Source organism: Meles meles, chromosome 13, assembly GCF_922984935.1.
Source record: "Meles meles chromosome 13, mMelMel3.1 paternal haplotype, whole genome shotgun sequence".
In the NCBI taxonomy this organism is placed as follows: Eukaryota; Metazoa; Chordata; class Mammalia; order Carnivora; family Mustelidae; genus Meles; species Meles meles.
In genome coordinates this window covers 33,509,099-33,522,398 of record NC_060078.1, presented here as the reverse complement: position 1 = coordinate 33,522,398, position 13,300 = coordinate 33,509,099, and the positions used below count along the sequence as shown (strand labels likewise).

General features: G+C 40.7%; 1 non-coding gene across 1 annotated transcript; it reads left to right on the top strand.

The window, feature by feature from the left end:
- The first annotated feature begins 763 nt into the window (after positions 1 to 763).
- Positions 764 to 866, top strand: LOC123955866. The gene has a single exon (XR_006821410.1). It is a non-coding gene; the product is annotated as a U6 spliceosomal RNA (small nuclear RNA).
- Positions 867 to 13,300: the final 12,434 nt, after the last annotated feature.

Sequence of the window (13,300 nt, the reverse complement as noted above, 5' to 3'; positions counted from 1 at the left end):
ATAGAAAACAGACCAAATATAGAGAAATTAATGAAACCCAAACCCAATTTCTTGAACAGATTAAGTTGATTAGCTTCTAGCCAGAATGATAAAAAAACAGAAACAAATTACCAATATTAGGAATTTAAAAAGGGACATTACTACAGTTTCTACAGACATTAAAAGGATAACATTGGAATATGATGAACATCTATATCAATAATTATACAACTTATATGAGCTGAACCCATTTATTGAAAGGTACAAATTATCAAGAAGATATGGTCTGAATAGCTCCATATGAAGTAAAGAAATTGAATTAATAATTAAAACCATTACCATAAAGCAAAGTTGGTGCCTAGATATCTTCAGTAGTAAATGCTATAAAAAAATGTACAGAAGAACATCAATCCTATACAAATCCTTTAAGAAAATAGAGGAAGATGAAAGCTTTCTTACTCATTTAAGAATTAAGCATTACCTTGATTCTAAAACCATGCAAAAACAATAAAAGAAAACTACCAATAAAAGCTCTTGTGACCACAGAAGCAAAATATCTTGCAAAATATTAGCAAGTCCAATTCAACAATAAATAAAAAGGTTAATATTCTATGACCAAGCCATATTTATCTAGGAATACAAGGTTGGTTTGACATTCAAACTTCAATCTGTGAAATTTACCATGTTACCAGAAGAAGAGAGAAAAAATGATCACATGATTCAGTAGAAGCAGATAAAACTTTTGACAAACTTCAACAGCATTCATATTTTGAAAAATAAAGCAGTGCTCACTTTGGCAGCACAGACACTAAAATTGGGGCAATACAGAGATTAGGATGGCCCCTGTACAAGGGTGACAGGCAAATTTTGAAGTGTTCCATATTTTTTTTAAAGACTTCATTTACTTACCTGATAGAGAGAGAACGCACAAAGACAGGGGGAGTGACAGAGAGAGAGGGAGAAACAGACTTCCCGGTGAGCAGGGAGCCAGACATGGGCTCAGTCCTAGGACCCTGTGATCATGAACTGAGCCAAAGGCAGATCCTTGACTGACTGAGCCACTCAGGTGCTCCAAGTGTTCCATATTTTTTTAAATGATTTCCAGTTCAGAAAAAAAATTAAAGCAAACTAGCAAGAGAGAAACTTCTTCAACTTGATAAAGGGCACTTATAAAAACCTTTCCTATCATCAAGTATAAATGGTAAAAGACTGAATGTTTTCTCACTATGTCTGGAATAAGACAATGTTTCCTTTCCCCCCTCTTACTTAACACTGTGCTATGGCCTGAATGTTTGTGCCCTTCCCCCACCAACTGATATCTTGAAATTATAATCCTAACTAATACCATCATATTATGATATTAGTTGGTGGAGGCTTTGAGAAGTGATTAGGTCATAAGGGTGAAGCTCTTATGAAATGGATTAGTGGTCTTATAAAAGATTTTACAGAGCTCCCTAACCCCTTTTACCATGTGAGGACACAAGAACTCTGTGCCCTGGATGAAGCCTCACCTGAATATGTTGGCAGGTCGATCTCAGACTTCCAGCCTCCTGAACTATGAGAAATAAATTTGTATTTTAAGCTACTTTGTCTGTGGTTTTTTGTTATATCAGTCCAAATGGACAAGACACATTATATGAAGATCCTAGTCAGTGCAATAAGGTAAGAAAAAGAAATAAAAGGCACATACATTGGAAAGGAAGAAGTGATCTTTATTCACAGGTGACATAATTGTGTTTGCAGAAAATTATAGGGAATCTACCAGAAAAAAAAGCTTTAAAACCAATGCAGATTGGGGTTCCTGGCTGGCTCAGCTAGAAAAGAATGTGACTCTTGATCTTGGGGTCATGAGCTCGAGCCCCATGTTGGGTATAAAGATTACCCAAATACATACATATAAAATAAGCTTAGGGCACCTAAGTGGTTCAGTAGATTAAGCATCTGCCTTTGGTTCAGGTCATGATCCCTGAGTTCTGGGACTGACTCCCACATTGGGCTCCCTGCACAGCAGGGAGTCTGCTTCCTCCCTCTATCCCTGCCCCCTGCTCATGATCTCTCTCTCAGCTCCCCTATCTCAAATAAATAAATAAATGAAATTTAAAATAAACTTAAAAAAATTAGTACAGAGGCACCTGGGTGGCACAGTTGGTTAAGTGTCTGACTCCTGGTTTCAGTTCAGGTTGTTTTCTCAACCTGGGATTAAGCCCTGTGTTGGGTTCCAGGTTGAGTGTGGAGTCTGCTTGGGATTCTCTCTCCCTCTCTCCTTCCCCACCCCCATTCTCTCTCTCTCAAATAAGCATTTTTTAAAAACTACTACAGATTAACAATAATACAAAGTCCATATATAAAAATCAACTTAAAATGGAATTTAAGGGGTGCCTGTGTGGCTCAGTCAGTTAAGCCTCTGCCTTCAGCTCAGGTCCTGATCCCGGGGTCCTGGGATTGAGCCCCACATCAGGCTCTGTGCTCATCAGGGAACCTGCTTCTCCCTCCTGCTGCCACTCTGCCTGCTTGTGCTCTTTCCCTCTGTCAAATAAATAAATAAATAAAACCTTTAAAAATTTGAATTTAAAAAAAGTATATGTAAGACCCAAAATGTTAAATTTAGAATTAAATCTAACAAAATATGTGCGTTAGATCTGTATTGAAAAAATATTTTTTAAAAAATCACTGAACAGGGGCATCTTGGTGGCTCAATGGGTTAGGCCTCTGCTTTTGGCTTGGGTCGTGATCTCAGGGTCCTGGGATGGAACCCTGCATTGGGCTCTCTGCTCAGCGGGGATTCTGCTTCCCTCCCTCTCTCCACCTACTTGTGATCACACTCTCTCTGTCAAATAAACAAAATCTTAAAAAATAAAATAAAAAAATCACTGAACAGTATTTCAAAAACCCTAAAGAAATGGAGATACAGATCATATTTATGATTCAGATGACTAAATATTATTATCCCCAAATTCAACATGATCCAAGTCAAAATCTAAGCAAGTTTTTTTTCCCCCAAATTGACAAGCTCATTCTAAACTTTATATGAGAAGAATGTAGTAAGAAAAAAATTGGGGAAAAAAATGAACAAAGTTGGAAGTTTTATATGACCTGATTTAAAGTTTTATGAAACAACAGTAGTTAAGATTGTGTGTATTGTTATAAGAATAGACATATAGAATTAAAAATAGAGCTTCCCTATGACCCTGCAATTGCACTGCTGGGTATTTACCCCAAAGATACAGATGTAGAGAAAAGAAGTGCCATTTGTACCCCAATGTTTATAGCAGCAATGGCCACGGTCACCAAACTGTGGAAAGAACCAAGATGCCCTTCAAGGGACGAATGGATAAGGAAGATGTGGTACATATACACGATGGAGTATTATGCCTCCATCAGAAAGGATGAATACCCAACTTTTGTAGCAACATGGACGGGACTGGAAGAGATTATGCTGAGTGAAATAAGTCAAGCAGAGAGAGTCAAGTATCATATGGTTTCACTTATTTGTGGAGCATAACAAATAACATGGAGGACATGGGGAGATGGAGAGGAGAAGGGAGTTGTGGGAAATTGGAAGGGGAGATGAACCGTGAGAGACTATGGACTCTGAAAAACAACCTGAGGGTTTTGAAGGGGCGGGGGTTGGGAGGTTGGGGAACCAGGTGGTGGGTAATAGGGAGGGCACCTATTGCATGGAGCACTGGGTGTGGTGCAAAAACAATGAATACTGTTACACTGAAAAGAAATTTTAAAAAAGTGGGAAAAAAAAGTGTAATTGAGAGGCACCTGAGTGCCACAGTCAGTTGAGCATCTGACTCTTAGTTTCAGCTCAGGTCTGATCTCAAGGTTGTTAGATCCCGCTCTACCTTGGGCTCCCTGTCTCTGCTCCTCCCCACAGCATTCTCTCTCCCTTTCTTTCTCTATCTCACTAAAATAAATAAATAAATCTTTTTAAAAATGTAAAAAAAAAAAAAGAATAGACATATAGCTCAACAGAACTAAGTACAAAGTCCAGAAGTAGATAAATATATGTAGTCAATTGATTCTTGTCAAAGGAGGCAAAGTAATTCAAAAGGAAATGTACAGAATTTTCAACAAACATTATTAGAATAACTGGGTATTTATCCCTTTTCCTACCTGCCACATGTGTCATTATCAAACCTCAACTGATACCTCACACTATACACACAGAAGAACTTGAAACAGATAATATACTTGAAAGTGAATGGTAAAACTATAAAAATTTAGGAAGATATACAGGAGAAAATCTTTGTGACCTTTGTGGTGTCAAAAATTTCTTAGGGCATAAAAAGCATTAACCACAAAAGAAAAAAATGTTGATTTTACTAAGATTTAATACTTCTATTCTTTGAAATATACTAAAGAAAATGAAAAGATAAGCCACAGATTGGGAGTAAATATTTGCAAGATGTACGTGATAAAGGACTTATAGCTAGATTAATAAGAAGATAGCCCAGTTTTTAAGAAAGCCAAAAGTTTCACAGTCACTTCACCAAACAAGATAAATGAATGCCCCCAAAACATATCAAAATATACTTAATTAAGATCATTAGTCATCAGAGAAATGCAAATTGGAGCTAAGTAAGATACCACTACATACCAAATAAATTTAAAAGATTTTAAAGGGCTGACAACACTATGTGTTGATAAATATGTAGAGCCACACTGAAACTTTCATATACTGCTGGTGGAAATGCAAGATGGTACATATACTTTGGAAAAAAGTTTCACAGTTTCCTATAAATGTAAGAATGTGCTTTGCATATAACTCATAAATTTCATTCCTTGGTATTTATCCAAGAGAACTGAAAACATACCCACAAAAACTTACTTGTAAACGAATGCTCATAGCATTTTTCATGATAATTAAAATCTAGAAATGACTCAGATATACATCCATAGGAGAATGGACAAAACATGGTATGTCCATTTAATTGAATACCTCTTAGCAATAAATCAGTGATATATATAACCACATGTAACAAACTCTGAAACATGCTGAGTTAAAGAAGCCAAATACAAAAGAGTAAATATTCTCATTAAGCTTTCCCCCTACAATAGTATATAATCTGTAGTGAGAAAGTAGATTACTGTTTCTGAGAGCCAACAGTGGAATAGGGGTATGGTAGGCATTTGACTAGAAAGAGCACAAAGGACATTCTGGGGCGAAATTGTTTCCCATCGTGGTAGTTACTCAGGTATATCCCTTTGTCAAAACTCTTATACGATGTATTTAAAATATGTGCATTTTATTGTATGTAAATTATTCCTCAGTACAAATTTTAAAAATTAGCAAACAACTTGGCACTGCCAACTATAAATAAAGAATATCCTAACTAGGTATCATCTATCCCAAGAGTGTAGGGATCAATATTTAAAAATCTATTAAAATACAGTCTTAAAAATATAATATTAATTGTTGGGGAAAGGTGTAGGACATACATTCCTGATTTAAAACAAATAAACATGGGGTGCCTGGGTGGCTCAGTGGGCTAAAGCCTCTGCCTTCGGCTCAGGTCATGATCCCAGGGTCCTGGGATCAGTGCTAAAACCTCTGCCTTCGGCTCAGGTCATGATCCCAGGGTCCTGGGATTGAGCCCTGCAAGGAGCTCCCTGATCAGCAGGGAGCCTGCTTCCCCCTCTCTTTGCCTGTCTCTCTGCCCACTTGTGATATCTGTCTGTCAAATAAATAAATAAAATCTTTTAAAAACCCCCAAAACAAAAACGAGAACTCTAAAACTAGAAGTAGAGGGGAACTTCCTTAATTTCAGTAGGGGTATCTACTACACACTTGTAGTAAATTTCATACTCGATTGTAAAAGTAGTTTTAAAGCATTTCAGTTAATGTCAGAGGTAAACGCAGGTGCAGCTTTTAGGCAATAGACTTGGGCAATGAAAACTTCAGCAAGGCACAACGGTCCATAGCGACTCCCTAGCTGATGCAAACAGGCTTATTAAGTAACCCAGCTTGAACTAGCCCCAGGCCTCACCAATCAGGAGGCCATCCCACAGTAAGGTCAAAATGCTTGCTAGCACTTCTTTGACTGAAGATGTTTCCCAAGGGATTGCTGGGAAACTGGCAGAGTAGGAAGATGCTAAGCTCCCCTTGTCCAAGGGACACAACTAGATAACTCTCACATCAGTGTAAATAACCCAGAAAATGACCCGAAGACTGGCAGAACAAACTCCACAACTAAATGTAGACAAGAGCCCACATCAAAGACAGTAGGAAGGGTGGAGACCTGGTGAGGAACCAGACAGACCTCAGGACTGTCTGTGGGAGGAGTGGACCCACAAGTGCTGAGAGGGGAGAGAAACAGACAATCACAGCAGGGAGACTGCATGAGGATGAAGAATCCCCAAAACATTTGGCTTTGAAAACCAGAAAGGCAGAATTTTAAGAGTTCTTACAACCAACAGAACTTAAAACCTGGAATTTAAAAAATCAGCAGGCTTAACTCAGAGAGCTGGGAGGGCAACAGGAAACAGAGTCCCTGCCGTTAAAGAGACAGCACCAAAAAAAGCCTGCAGAGATACAGCACAGAAGCAGCAGTTTGAAAAATGCCTGAGCATACGGGAGGAAGGATTATTTACTAATCTCAAAGGTTGTCTGGAGGGACAGAGATGGTTGGGAAACTCCTCCAGGAACAAAGGAGCTGGCAGGCAACATTTACCTTTCCCCACTTCCCAGCATTAACACATAGCCACCTGTGGAAGCCAGTGTAGTGACACCATACACCACCTAACCTGCTTACTGCACCCTGCTTCCCCAACTTTGGCAGACCTGCCCCTCCAGCCAGGGTTGCCTCAGTCCTGGCACTGTGGGCTGCCCCCCACCCAGAAGTCTGAGCAAACTTTGCTAACATTGTGTTTCCCAAACTAAATGTGGGGCCACAGTCCCAGTAGCAGCAAAGTCCCTCCTCCCAGGGGACCTGTGCACAAACCTTGCTAAAACTCCAAGTCCTGCCCACCCCCCACATTTGTGGATTTGCCCCCTCTAATCTCTATGCCAGAGTCCATTCCAAGTGGGGCCACAAACCTGGCAGTGTACAAGCAGCCCTGACAGGACCACCACCACTCTGAAGTGACTCCTGTTCTGGGGAGAGGGAAGGTTATCCACATAAGCCAGCCTGACTGTGATCCCGGCAGTGGGCTGGGGGCAGGCAGCTGGTCTGACTGCAGGCCCCACCTATCAACAAAGCTTCTCAGGGCACAACACAGGGAAAGCACCCTGCAATTTGGTAGTATTGCATCTCTGGCAAACTCCTACTCTGACTCAACTCAAGCCCAGGGCAGCCACAGACCGATCCACTAATACCACAGGAACAAAACACTGCTCACCAACAGGCAAAGAGAGTCACTGCAGATGACTGGACTGAAGGAAAAGGCAGGTTGGTCAAACAGCGAGGTGCACTGAACACACATAGGGGGAGACACTTCTGTAAACAGAGACACCACACTGCACAACACTAGAGGATCTCTTCTTTATAAGGCCACACATTTCAAGAGCAGGAGACATATCTGACTTACATAACACAGAAACAAACACAGACAGGTAAACAAAATGAGGAGACAGGGGAATATGCCTCAAATGAAAGAATAGGAGAAAACCACAGCAAAAGACCTAAGTGAAACAGAGATGAGATACCTGACAGAGAATTTAAATAATCATAAAGATACTCATTAGACTTGAAAAAAGAGTGAAGGGCATCAGTGAGATCCTTAATGAAGAGGTAAAAAAGAATCAATTGGAGATGAAGAACACAATAAATGAAATTAGATGGAATAAATGGTAGACTAGAGGAAGCAGAAGAATGGATCAGCAACCTGGAGGACAGAGTAAAGGAAAATAATCAAGCTGAATAAAAAAAAATTATGCAAAATAGAATAGACTTAGGGAACTCAGTGACTCCATCAAGCCTAGCAACATTTGCATTATACAGATCCTAGAAAGAGAAGAGAGAGAAAAGGAGCCAGAAAACTTATCCAAAGAAATAAAAGTGAAAAACTACTAAATCCAGGTAGGATCCAAGAGGCACAGATCCCTCAGCAAAATCAACCAAAGGATGGGCAACTGGGTGGCTCAGCTGGCTAAGCATCCAACTCTTGATTGTGGTTTAGGTCATGATCTCAGGATCATGAGATTAAGCTCCACATCAGTGGGCATGGGGGCATGGAACCTGCTTAAGATGCTCCTCCCTCACCCTCTGTGGTCTGTACCATCCTCTTCCCCTTCATGCACTCTAAATCAATCAATCAATCAATCAAACAACCAAAGGAGGTCCAACCAAGCATGTAGTAATTAAAATGGGGAAAAGTAGTGAAAAAGAATTTTAAAAGCAGCAAGAGAAAAGAAAACAGTTACATACAAGGGTAACCCCATGAGACTATCAGCTGATTTTTCAGCAGAAATTTTGCAGGCCAGAAGAGAATCAAATGGCATATTCTAAGTGTTGAAAGGAAAAAATCTGCAGCCAAGAATACTCTAACCAGCAAAACTATCATTCAGAATGGAAGGACAGATAAAAAGTTTCCAAACAAATGTCAAATGAATGCATGACCACTAAACCATTCCTACAAGAAATGTTAAAGGGGACTCTTTAAGTGGAGAGGGAAGACCATAAATAAGAGTAACAAAAGTAGGGATCATAAATACAGCAAAAATAGGGGCACCTGGGTGGCTGTTAGTTAAGCATCTGACTCTTGATTTCAGCTCAGATCATGATCTCAGGGTCATGGGACTGGCCCTAGCTCAGGCTCCACACTCAGCAAGAAGTCTACTCGGGGTTCCCTCTGTCCCTCTCCCATTGCCCCTTCCCCACCCCAGCATGAGCTTTCACTAAAATAAATAATTTTTTTTTATAAACCAGTAAAAATAAGTATACCTGTAAAAATCAGTCAAGAAACTCACAAAATAAAAAGATGTAAAGTATGACACCATATACCTAAAATGCGGGAGGGAAAGGAGCAAAAAAGGATGCAAACTTAAGCTACCATCAACAATATAGGCCCCTATATGCAGATGTTATATACCAAATTCATCCTGAGGCCAGCATTACCCTGAACCAAAACCATAAAAAGCTGCAAAAAGAAAGAACTACAGGCCAATATTTCTGATGAACACAGATGCAAAAATCCTCAACAAAATGTAGCAAACTGAATCAAAAAATACTTTAAAAGAACCATTCACCACAATCAAGTGGAATTTATTCCATATACAAGGGTGGTTCAATATTTGTGAATCAATCAACATGACACATTACATCAATAAGAGAAAGGATAAAAACTATATGATCATTTCACTAGATTCAGAAAAAGCCTTTCACAAAGTACAACAAGCATTCATGATAAAAATCTCTCAACAGGGGCACCTGGCTAGTTCAGTTAGTGGTGCCTGTGACTCCTGATCTTGGGGTTGTGAGTTTAAACCCCATGGGCTTAGGGCTTACTTACTTACTAAATAAATAAATAAATAAATAAATAAATAAATAGCTTCAACAAATTAGGTTCAGAAGGAATATACCTCAGATAATAAAATCTACATATGAGGGGTGCCTGGGTGACTCAGGCTAAGCTTCTGCCTTCGGCTCCAGGTCAGGATGCTGGGATTGAGCCCTGAGTCAGGCTCCCTGCTCAGTGGAGAGCCTGCTTCTCCCTCACCCTCCGTCACTACCCCCATCATATCCTTGTTCTCTCGCTCTTTCAATCACAAATAAATAAAATGTTTTTTTTTAAAAAAAACTATATATGAAAAACCCACAGCTACTGTCATATCAATGGGGACAAACTGAGAGCTTTTCCCTTAAGATAAGGAACAAAAGGGTATCTACTCTCACCACTTTCATTCAACATAGTACTGAAAGTCCTAGCCACAGCAATCAGACAACAAAAAGAAAAAGCATTCAAATTGGTAAGGAAGAAGTAAAGCATTCATCATTTGTAGATGACATGATAACTACATGTACAATACCCTAAAGATTCCACCAAAAAACTACTAGAACTGATTAATGAATTCAGTAAGATCACAGGATATGAAAATCAATGCAGAGAAATCTGCTGCATTTCTATATACCTTAATGCAGCAGAAAGAGAAATTAAGAAAACAATCCCATTTAAAATTGCACCCAAAATAAAAGAATACCTAAGAATAGGGGTACCTGGACAGTTCAGTGGGTTAAGTGTCCAATTCTTGGTTTTGGCTCAGGTCATGAGCTCATGGTTATGAGACTGAGCTCCAGTTGGCTCTATGCTAGGCTGAGTGTGAGTCTGCTTTGGATTCTCTTTCTCTTCTTCCTCTGCTCCTCCCCTGCTCATGCACTTGTGCTCTCTCTCTCTCAAAAAATAATTAAAATTTAAATAAAAAGAATATCTAAGAATAAACTTCCCCTGCACTGAAGCAGGTATATGCATAGAAGATCTGAGAAAGTCTTAGAATCCTTAGTGAGGATGACAGAAGTTCCTCCTCTCCTAAAGGCATTCATTAAAAACTAGAGGAGATGACCCTTACTTCAAATGTGAAGACAGCAACACAAGACTTTAAGGAACATGAAAATCAAATAAACATGACAACACTAAAGGATCACAATAATCTTTCATTCACCAAGAATCCTAGGGGAGATGGCTGAGTATAAGGACCCTGAGCACACACCAACCCATGTTTATAGCTAGATGTCACTCAAACTGGGTGTATAAACCAAGGATGATCCAAAGATGGGCAGAACAAACTCCACAACCAAATGTAGAGAAAAAAGCTGCATCCAAGAGGTTAGGTAAGGCAGAAACAGTTGTCAGGAGCGGGCTCTAGGAGGGAAGGAGCTTTTGACACAAAACAGGGAAAGCACCAGGGAGCCCACACAGGAAAGACAAATTCTCATAATGTCTGAGGGCTGAATTCTAGGAGTTGGCATAACTAGCAGGACTTGGAGTGAGCACAAGCAGGCAGAGTGGCAGCAGAGGCAGAGGGAGAAGCAGGCTCCCCGCCAAGCAAGGAGCCTAATGTGGGACTCGATTCCAGGATGCTGGGATCATGACCTGAGCCGAAGGCAGCTGCTCAACCAACTGAGCCACCCAGGTGTCCGGAGGCTGGAACTTTAAAAGTCAGATGACTCAGCACTGGAGCCAGCAAGATGAGTGATCCTGAGTCCTCACCCAGAAGAGACAATAGTCCATGGAGCAGCAACAAAGAAGGAATGGTTTGCCTAACACCTGGGACAAATGGGAAGATCTATTTATTTATTATTATTTTTATTAAAGATTTTATTCATTTGAGAGGGAGAGAGAGCACAAGGAGAGGGGGACAGAGGAGAAGCAGACTCCCTGCAGAGCAGGGAGCCCCATGCGGGAGGATCCCAGGATGCTGAGATCATGACCCGAGCTGAAGGCAGCCGCCCAAATAACTGAGCCACCCAGGCACCCCGGAGATCTGTTTATATGGCATTTGGAGCATGTTGAGGGACTTCTCTGGGAACAAAGGAGCTGGCAGGAGCCATTTTCCTTCCTGCCCCACCACTCCCAGCATAAACAGAGAGCCACCTGAAGGAGGCAGCACTGTACAGACACTTGCTACCTAACCTGCTATTGTTGCACTGGCCCCTGAGAGCTCCTGAGGACTCACCCACTTGGCCCCGGGGTTAAGTGCACATTTTGTGAATGCCATTGTGTGCCTTGCCCAGCCACTGCTCTTTGAGGACTCCAGCTAGGACTAGTGGTTCAGTGCAAATTATGCTAACACTGCCACTTCCTCAGAGCTGGACTGCTTGGGTCTCCCTAGCACCAGAGAGCAAGGACCGCCAACAATAGGCCGAGTCAGTGCAGACATCTGGACTGAAAAGAAAAGTCACTCAGACAAAATAGGACTCAAACAACACACATAAGAGATGGCCCTGAAATAGCGAGTTTCTGATAAACAGGCGACACTGGAGTGGAGGACACTGCAGACTCTCTGCATAAAACCACCGCTCCAAGAGCAGAAGACGTAGCTGACTTGCCTAACACACAGAAATAGACACAGCAAGGCAGACAAGACAGAGGAGTATGTCCCAAATGAAAGAGCAGGACAAAATTATAGCAGGAGAGCTAAGTGAACAGAAATGAGTAACCTACTGATAAAGATTTAGAGTAATGACTATAAAGATACTCACTGGACTTCAGAAAAGGGTGGAGGACATGAGTGAGACCCTTGACAAAGAGATAAAAAAAAATAACATATCAGAAATGATGAACTCAGGGCGCCTGGGTGGTTCAGTAGGTTAAGTCTCTGCCTTCGGCTCAGGTCATGATCTCAGGGTCCTGGGATTGAGCCCCACATCGGGCTCTCTGCTCAGCAGGGAGTCTGCTTCCCCCTCTCTCTCTGCCTGCCTGCCTCTCTGCCTACTTGTGATCTCTGCCTGTCAAATAAATAAATAAAATATTTTTTAAAAATGATGAACTCAATAAATGAAATTAAAAATACAACAGATGGAATAAATAGTAGGCTTCAGGAAGAAGAGGCATCAAGAGTTCCATCTTCAAGCAATTCTTCAAGGACTGGAAAGGAGGGTGGGCATCTCCCTGTCCCCCTCCTCCTGCCTGTTTTCACTTTCCCCAGCAGCCTGATGAGTGCTGAGGTGCCCCCATGGATGTTCAATAAAGGAGACTAGGGTTTTTCCAGAAAAAAAAAACCAAACAAACAATGGGGACAATGCAACAAAAAGTTATAATAATAGTAAATATGTATGCATCCAAATACATAACAGTTAATCACAAACATAGTGGAACTAATTGATAGCAATACAGTAATAGTAGGAGACTTTGACATCCCACTTACACTGATGGACAGATCAACCAAACAGAAAATCAAAAGGAAACAGTGGCTTTGAATGACATACTGGACCAGATGGATTTAGCAGATATATTCAGAATGCTCCCTCCTAAAACAGCAGAACACACATTCTTTTCAATTGTACATGGAATGTTCTCCAGAATAGATCATGTATTAGGTCACAAACCATGTCTCAATAAATTAAAAAAGACTGAAGTCTCCTGTACCCCTGAAACAAGTAACACATTATATATATATTATATTTTAAAGACTTTATTTATTTGACAGAGAGAGAGGTCACAAGCAGGCAGAGGCAGGCAGAGGGGAGGGGGAAGCAGGCTCCCTGCTGAGCAGAGAGTCCAATGTGGGGCTCGATCCCAGAACCCTGAGATCATGACCTGAGCCGAAGGCAGAGGCTTAACCCACTGAGCCACCCAGGTGCCCGATAACATATTGTATATTAATAAAAATTAATTAATTAATTAATTAAAAGACTGAAGTCATAACATACATCTT